At 41.0% G+C, this 8,295-nt stretch overlaps 2 non-coding genes across 2 annotated transcripts; one reads left to right on the top strand and one right to left on the bottom strand.

Annotated features, from left to right (window-relative positions):
* The first annotated feature begins 2,008 nt into the window (after positions 1 to 2,008).
* LOC112085087 lies at positions 2,009 to 2,114 on the top strand. Its single transcript, XR_002898700.1, has one exon. It is a non-coding gene; the product is annotated as a small nucleolar RNA R71 (small nucleolar RNA).
* Positions 2,115 to 7,068: 4,954 nt separating this feature from the next.
* LOC112085086 lies at positions 7,069 to 7,175 on the bottom strand. Its single transcript, XR_002898699.1, has one exon. It is a non-coding gene; the product is annotated as a small nucleolar RNA R71 (small nucleolar RNA).
* Positions 7,176 to 8,295: the final 1,120 nt, after the last annotated feature.

The raw sequence follows: 8,295 nt of genomic DNA on the forward strand, positions 1-8,295 counted from the left end.
AAGGGCCGGCCGCGGGCGAGGGACGCGGGCCGCGGTGATTTCTAGTCCGGCCGCGGCTGAATTGATTGCGGCCACGGTAAATGCTCTGCGAACTCCTGGTTTCTTCCTGTTTTTCTGTTTCCTCCTCCTATCTTTTTGTATTTTGTGGTTTTTTGAATGTTTTTGGTTTTTCTGGGTTTTATATAAGCTTGAAATGCATTAAAAAAAAGATCAAATAGGAAAGAAATAAAAGAAAAGAAAATCATACCAAATGGGTTGCCTCCCATCAAGCGCTTTTGTTTAAATTTTTTTAGTTAGACTCTTGGTAGGATTAGGATTGAGAAGAAAAGGTAGGATCTCTTGAAGTAAGAGTCCTTGGGATCCTCCTTAGCCTGAACTTTGGATCTCCTTCATCTTGAATCACAATCTCTTTTCCTTTTTTAAAGATTTTTGCATCTTTGAAGACATGTTTTGTCTTCTCAACAATTTCTTCAAGGTTTTTCTCTTTCTCCTTGCTGATGTCTGGTGGAACTACTATCTTGATCTTTTCAAATTGCCTGGATGCAAGTGCTTTTAGCTCGTTTTGTTTTCCATCATCTTTTCTTTGCTTTTGTCCTTTCGGTTTGGAGCATGATCAGGTGTGGTCTTGTAGAACTTTTTCCTGTCCACATTTAACAAAACTAAACAGCGATTTGCATGGTCAATAATAGCACCTATAGTAGCTAAGAATGGGCGACCAAATATCAGGGGTCTCTCTTTGTCTTGGTCCATCTCTAAGACTTGGAAATCGGCTGGGATAATTTTGTTTCCAATGACCAGTAGCAAGTCCTGGATCATTCCTTCTGTCCTCTTTTGAGATGAATCACCAAAGATTATCTTTACTGGAGATGGGAAAATGTTCCTATACCAAGTCACTCAGCAACAGATTTTGACATAACATTAACATTAGCACCAGAATCACATAAACAATCTGAAAATTCAATTCCAGAAATTGAACAAGTGAAAGAAAAACGCCCTGGACCCTTAGACTTTTTGTCTTTGGTCAGGCAAGCGTTTTGGTATCTTAACCGGTATGACTTGGCTTCTCTCATGATCGGTTTTAGAGTCTTTCATGAGAGGTTCAGGTGTCGACTTTTCCTTAGAGTCTGCGACAGGTTCTTCTTCGAAAACTGCTATCATAGCATTGCAGAACTTCTTTGGATTATCTTCCACTCTTCCTGGTAAGACTCCTGGTTGTCTCTTCATTGAATCTGTAGTCTGACCTATCTGATGTTCCAACTTCTTGACTTGGGTTACAAGAGATTTAAACTTCTCATTCAAGTCATTGTACATACAATCGATCCTCACTTCCATTTCCCTGATTGACTTCTCATTGCCTTGAGATGTCTGCATTACACTTTGTTCAAGCGATTTTACCTGGTTGCTTAGCTGGGAAAGGGTTGCTTTTAATGAGCTGGTCTGTGCTTGTTGAGGGTTGAAAGATGGTTTTTGTTGGAAATTTCCTCCTCCATAGTTCCCATTTTGGAACTTGTTTGGAAAATTGCTTTGTTGCTGCGGATAAGGCTGGTTCTGGGAGTTCTCGGCTCCCTGGCTCCTGTATGAGAGATTGTTGAAGTTGGCATTCCTGAAGTTGTGGTTGAAAGTGGGCTGAATCGGTTCTAGTATGCTTGAGCTCCCATGAAATTGATTTCTTCTTCTTGGTATATACCATCATCTTCATATCTTCCATCTTCTTCATTTCCTGCAGTAGTATCACTAGCATGTATATTCTTATTTTGAAATTTAAGAACTTGAGTTATCATGCTTTTTAGCTCAGAAATTTCCCTTGACTCATGACTAATGATGGTGTTTTTTGATCTGTCATACTCAGGGTTGTTGTTGCAGTTAGCTACAACCAGATTTTCGATGAGTGCTCTCCCTTGTGGTATAGTTTTCGAACTGAAATCTCCATTGCTGGCAGTGTCAAGAGAAAGTTGATACTTCGTCTGAAGTCCTCTGTAGAAGGTTCTTAGCAGGTTTGCTCTAGAGAAAACCATGATGAGGGTAGTCTCTCTCATACTTTTTAAATCGCTCCCAGGCTTCATAGAATGATTCTACTGGGCCTTGTTGGAAACTTTGTATCTTGTTTCTCTTCTGGTTTGATCTTGACTTGGTGTAGTAGTGGTTCAGGAAAGCTGACTTGCATTCTTCCCAAGAAGTAATAGAACCAGATTGCATAAATTTAACCATCTAAAAGCTTTATCACTTAGAGCGAAAGGAAAAAGCTAACACTTCAAATATCCCACCGTTTCTGGAGTTGTTCTCACCATTCCACAGATTTCTTCAAAAAGGTTAATGTGGTCCATTGGATGCTCAGTAGAGATTCTATGGAAATTGATTTTGCTTCACCAAAGAGACAATTTGAGGTTTTATCTCATGATCTCCTCTTGCTGGGGTAGGAACTTGATTAGCTGATATGTTTGAAAGTTGTTAGTGAGGTGCATCGAAGTTGGCAATAAGTCTATTCCGAGGCTATCTTCTCGCATGATTGGCAAGTTGTATGGGTCGATTGGCTTCTCTACCATTCGGTGGAACAATGTTTTCATCATTCCTTCTTTCTTTGGGATCGACCTGGTCTTGTCTCCTTCGGTTATCAGCGGCTTGAGCAGCAATTATAGGGACTTGGTTTCCCTCTTCATTGAGTTGTGGCTGGCTATCTCCTTCATGGGCAGCATCTAGGTCATCACCATGAATAGACTCACGGTCATTGACTCTAATGTGATCATCTTGATCATGGTTTAAAAGATATTCTCGATGGACATTCGGATTGGCTATCTTGAGCGTTCTTCGTCTGAGTCTCCGAAGTTCTCTTTCGTGTTTGTCAATCTCGTCTAAGGGCGGTACAATGTTGTCAAGATTTCTCCTAGTTTTCATGCATATGAGAGCAAAGAAAGCAAAGATAAAAAGAGAAGTTAGAAAATCTCCAACAGAACTCGAAAATCTTGAGGTCTAGAATTGAAGTTAGATTAAGAAATTAAGTCAACAGCGACAAATCCCCGGCAACGGTGCCAAATCCCCGGCAACGGCGCCAAAAACTTGATATGGGTGCAGTGGGCAACACAAGTGTTACCCTAGACAAGCTGCAAGTGCAAAGAAAACGCAGTAGTACTTAGGGATCGAATCCACAGGAATTTGTGTGTTGAGGATAAACACTTGTAAGATTAGACAACTCTCGTCACCCTAATTATCTAATCACTCATTCATGGCAATTAACTCTCGCTCTCATGCCAGAACATGATCATGCATTGTAGATCGGAATTCATCTCGGCTTACGTATCATCCATAGGTAGCTTTCATCTCCTACGACGGTGACGTCCATAATTTCTGATCAAGTTCAGGTAACCAAGATACAACACTCTCGTGGCTCGGATTTAACCTAGGATCGGATTCAGGGTGATCAATCCAGAATTACCGCTTTGAAATTTGGATGAATAGGAGAATCATGAAAAATTGAAATCCTTTTTCCTAAAAACCTAGATGTCATTCGAACACTGGATCCCTTAGGATTTCTCTTTCACCCAACTAAGTGACTACTCAGACATGGCTGAGTTAGACATCATCATCGGTTTAAGAACTAGTAAGAAGAAAAGTAAAGAAACAAAAGTTGCAGAAAAACTTCTCTTATTGAAGACAGAGTGGCGATGAAGAACTTCTACAGATGCATAAAAAGAAAACCTAAAACTAGAAATGAGTTCTCTCTCAAAGAGAAGAAAGAGGCTCTTTTACAAAATACCTAAAAATGAATATTTATAGTGTTTCTCCAAGTCTGGGCATCTAGGACTTGTAAAATGGGTGCAGGAAGTGTCTTGGGCCTTCGTTTGGATCATGAGGTTCGGACATAGGTCTGAAACCTCTTGAGCCGCGGTGGGAACAAGTCTGGCCGCGGATGAAAGCTCATGTCCTTGATTGGGCTTGTGTTGATTGGCCTTCAGTGCATTGATGATACATGGAGATCTAACCGTTGGATTACTTTGATTCCAAGTGTGTTGGAAAACTGGTTGTCTCTTCTATAATTTCTCCAAATTTGGGGATGATCAGACGGTAAGAACGTGTTCATTGGTTGCCAAACTTCTGACGGCCTGAATTTATTCAAAAAATGTATTTTTGTTCCAAAATGCACTTCAAAGCTCCAAGTTTCCTGAAAACCCTTTTAAAACTCCAAAACATGAAAAACACTTATAAAATCTTTAAAACTGAGTAAAAACACCTGCATAAGATATTGAAAGTGATCCATAAAAGTGGTGAAAATCAGGTGTTATCACCCTGCAGGAAGCTATTTGAGTTCGAGATTAGGAGCTTTTTCTTCACTCCAGTCGCTGAGCTTCTTAACTTTTGCAGGAAGTTCGATCGGTTCCTCTTGAGCTACCAACTGCATCACTTGCTCGCTAGCATCCAACATCTTGACATATGATGCTGTAATCTCGTCCATGCGCTCTGTTTCAGTTGCAGGTGAGATCAGAACTTTCTCCAGTGGGTCTGCAGGGTGCATCTCGTGGAAGATCTCCTCTGTGAAGTCGGTGAGTATGTCCACGTAGAAAGTCTGACCATCGATGGTAGGCTTCTTGATAACACCGGATTTTGACCATTTTTATGGATCACTTTAATGTCTTTTACAGGTGTTTTTACTCCATTTTCAAAGGTTTTCAAAGGATTTCTATGTTTTCGGGTTTTATAAGACTTTTCAGGTAATTTGGGATAAAGAGACACAAATTGGAACAAAAAGACTCTTTTAATAAATGCAGACCGTCAGAACTCTCATGGAGAGACAAAGACTTTCTCACCCTCTGATCACCCCCAAAATTGGACAACTTATAGAAGAATCAACCAGCTTTCAAATGCACTTAGTTTGGAGACATTCCAACGGTTAGATCTCAAGATATTCTATTTGCCCCGGAGACACTCAAAGACGGCCAGCAAGTCACGCGACCGTGGCCACCAACCGATTCACCGCGGTCACAAGCTTCACGACCGCGGCCAAGCCCCTGTTTCCCGTGGTCACGTTGCTCCTGACCTCGGCCGGCCAACTCCGATTAAAAGCCCATATTTCTGAAGCCCAAAGTCATTTCTCTGCCTCAATTCCGGAACCCTAGAGACCATGGAGCATTGAAGACTATAAATACTCATCATTTAGTTTGTTTTTAGATATCACCTTCATACTTTTACAAAAACCCTTTTCCTTTGGCCGTTTTATGCGATTTTTAGAGAAGATTGTTCAACTCGGAGTTCTTCAATAGAGAAGCTTTCTTTCATCTCTTTTTTTTTACTGTTTTTGATTGCTTTTATTAAAACCAATAATGATGTCGACCTCAGCCATGTCTGAGTAGATCCCGTTTGGGCTTAGGGTTTCCGAAAGGGGATCTCATAATCGATTAAGACATCTAGGTTTATAGATCTGGGATTTTAACTTTGTTCTCTGTTTATTCTCGTTCTTATTGCATGTATGCTTGATTGATCACCTCGTATCTGATCTAGATAGTTAGTGTTGCAAAAGTTTTCATTAAATATCCGACCTAGAATGAAACAGGTGATTTTTCCGTAGGAAAGGAAACCTACATGTGGCAAAATCGTGAGTACTGACGAGTCCTGTGCAGCTCTTGCGTTCTCTCCCTTCCAGGGCCAGAGTGGAAACCTACTGGTCAGGGTTGCGAGAAACAGTTGGTTATGATCACGACAGTGACGTAGTCATACCACCGTACTCTAGCTCTAGAACCCTAGATTTCAATATCCGTCAATCCCAATCTATAATCCCTAGTGTTAAAACCGATTATGATCCCTGTAGAGTTCACAACAGCTCAGCATTTTTAGGCATAGTTTACAAACCAATCGATTTTTACTTGCTCATTTAGATCTGCATTTTATTTACTTTGGTTCGATATTTTGCTTGTTTCACTTGTCTTCCATTCGATTTTACTTGCTCTTTTGGATAGATTTATTTGCTTTCTTTAGTTTTAGTTTAATCCGTGACAACAACCAATCTCTAAAACCAATCTAGTCTAGACATAAAGTTAGAAACCGTAGAAGAATACCAGGCACACAAATCTATGTGGATTCGATCCCTAAATACTACAATTGATTAGCAGTGCACTTGTGGCTTTCATTTGTTATTATTAAGGGTAAAACTTGTTCCCTCACGCAGTAGACACATCAAGTTTTTTGCGCCGTTTCCGGGAATTTGTTTCGCTGCCTTTGTTATTTTTCTTGTTCTAATTTTTGTTCTAGACATCTGATCTCTAGTTCTTTCTTAAAGTTTGCTTAATTATCGTTCCCTTATTTTGTTTTTCTCTGAATTGCATGAATACCAGACGCAAACCTGTAGAAAACATTCCAATTCTAGACAAGATAGACAGACACGAAAGAGAACCTCGAAGGCTTAGACAAATGCAAGAAATGGCCAACGACGACCAGCCTAGAGATCCTGTTAACCGAGCTTTAAACATGGACCAAGATAGGTCCAAACTTGGAGAAAATGAAGAGAACGATCACAGAGAAGGTGATCATGCTCGACAAGATGGAGAAGAGAATGAGGTTCCTCCAAGAAACCATCAAAACCGCGAGAGAGAAGAACATGAAGAACTTGATGCACCTATCAATGCAGCCGATGGTGACAACCAGGGGATGCAGCCGAATGGACGCGTTAACCGCCCTGTTCAGCAAGCAAATCAACACCGAAGACAAGACAGGAATCATCGCATAGCTGATTTCGATGCACCCACTCAGAATTTTCAGAACCGATCCACAATTCAAGTACCATTTCTAAACCGGAAAGAGTTTGAAGTCAAGCCTCAAATTATCTCTTTGGTGAAACAAAACCAATTCCATGGAGTTCGTTCTGAACATCCAATGGACCATATCGAGCTCTTTGAAGAAATCTGCAGCATGATGAGGACAAACCAAGTTCCAGCAGACTATTTAAAGTGTAAGTTGTTCCCTTTTTCATTAGCAGATAAAGCTCATCGTTGGTTGAAATCTTTGCCTGCAGGATCGATTACTAATAAGGAAGAATGTAAAACTGCTTTTCTGAACCACTTCTATACTAAGTCAAGGTCAAACTTGCTGAGAACCAAGATCTCAAGCTTTCAGAAAGGGCCGACTGAAATCTTCTATGAAGCCTGGGAACGTTTTAAGGAGTATGAACGTGACTGCCCTCGCCATGGATTTCCCGGATCAAGCCTGCTGAGCACATTTTACCGAGGTTTGCAACCAAAATACAAACTTTCACTTGATACAGCTAGCAATGGAGATTTTGGACAAAAGATGATAGCACAAGGTAGAGCCCTCATCGAGAATTTGGCTCAAGCCAATAGCAATGATTGTCCTGAATACGATCACTCGACAAAGCAAACCGGATCCGACAACAAGGAGATTACCGAGTTGAAGAACATGATGAGCCAGCTTTTGAAAAGCAACAATCGCCCAATCCATGCTTGTGCGACCAACAATGTCGCAGAAGACGAAGGACTTAGTGATATCGATCACATTAACCCAGCCTTTCAAGAAGAAGAAGTGAACTATGTAGGAGCACAAACGCCATATCCAAATCGTTTCAACAATGGCTTCAACAACAATTTCCGGAATGCAAACTACAACAATCTCTCTTACCGCAACCTAAATGCGGAAAATCCTCAAGATCAGCACTATCCACCGCAGCAAAGATCCTTCCAAAACAAGTTCCAAGGTGGAAATTTCAAAGGGACAGGAGCTTATCAGCCGCGACAGCCATATAACTATCAAGGTACGGGTTTTAACAATCAATTTGTACAACAGCAAGGAGTCACAACGAATCAGCTAGCTTCGCAAATCGGAAGACTAGAACAGTCCATCCAACAGCTTGTTATGACAAACGAGAAAGCATCTAAAGACATGAACGTGAAGGTTGACTGCATGTACAATGACCTGAACAGGAGGTTTGAAGCTTTATCTTCGCACGTCAAAAAGCTAGACGTACAAGTTGCCCAAACAGCCAACTCTATGAAGAGACAAAGTGGAGCTCTTCCCGGAAGAGTTGAAGATAACCCCAAGAGATTTTGCAATGCGATAACCACGCTGCCCGAAGAAGAAGCCAGAACCGATGGGAAAGATGAAGAAACCCCAATCTGTGTACCACTTTACAAGGATGTCGATGCCAAGCAGCCACCATTCAAGGTACCTCAACGTTTACCATTTCAAAGGCTTACAAAAACTGACGATCCAGGATGTTTTGTTTTCCAATGTTTCATTTCATGAATCAAGTTCACAGACTATCTATGCGATTCTGGAGCAATTGTCAACATCATGTCA

Source organism: Eutrema salsugineum, unplaced genomic scaffold (assembly GCF_000478725.1).
Source record: "Eutrema salsugineum unplaced genomic scaffold, Eutsalg1_0 scaffold_31, whole genome shotgun sequence".
Lineage (NCBI taxonomy): Eukaryota > Viridiplantae > Streptophyta > Magnoliopsida > Brassicales > Brassicaceae > Eutrema > Eutrema salsugineum.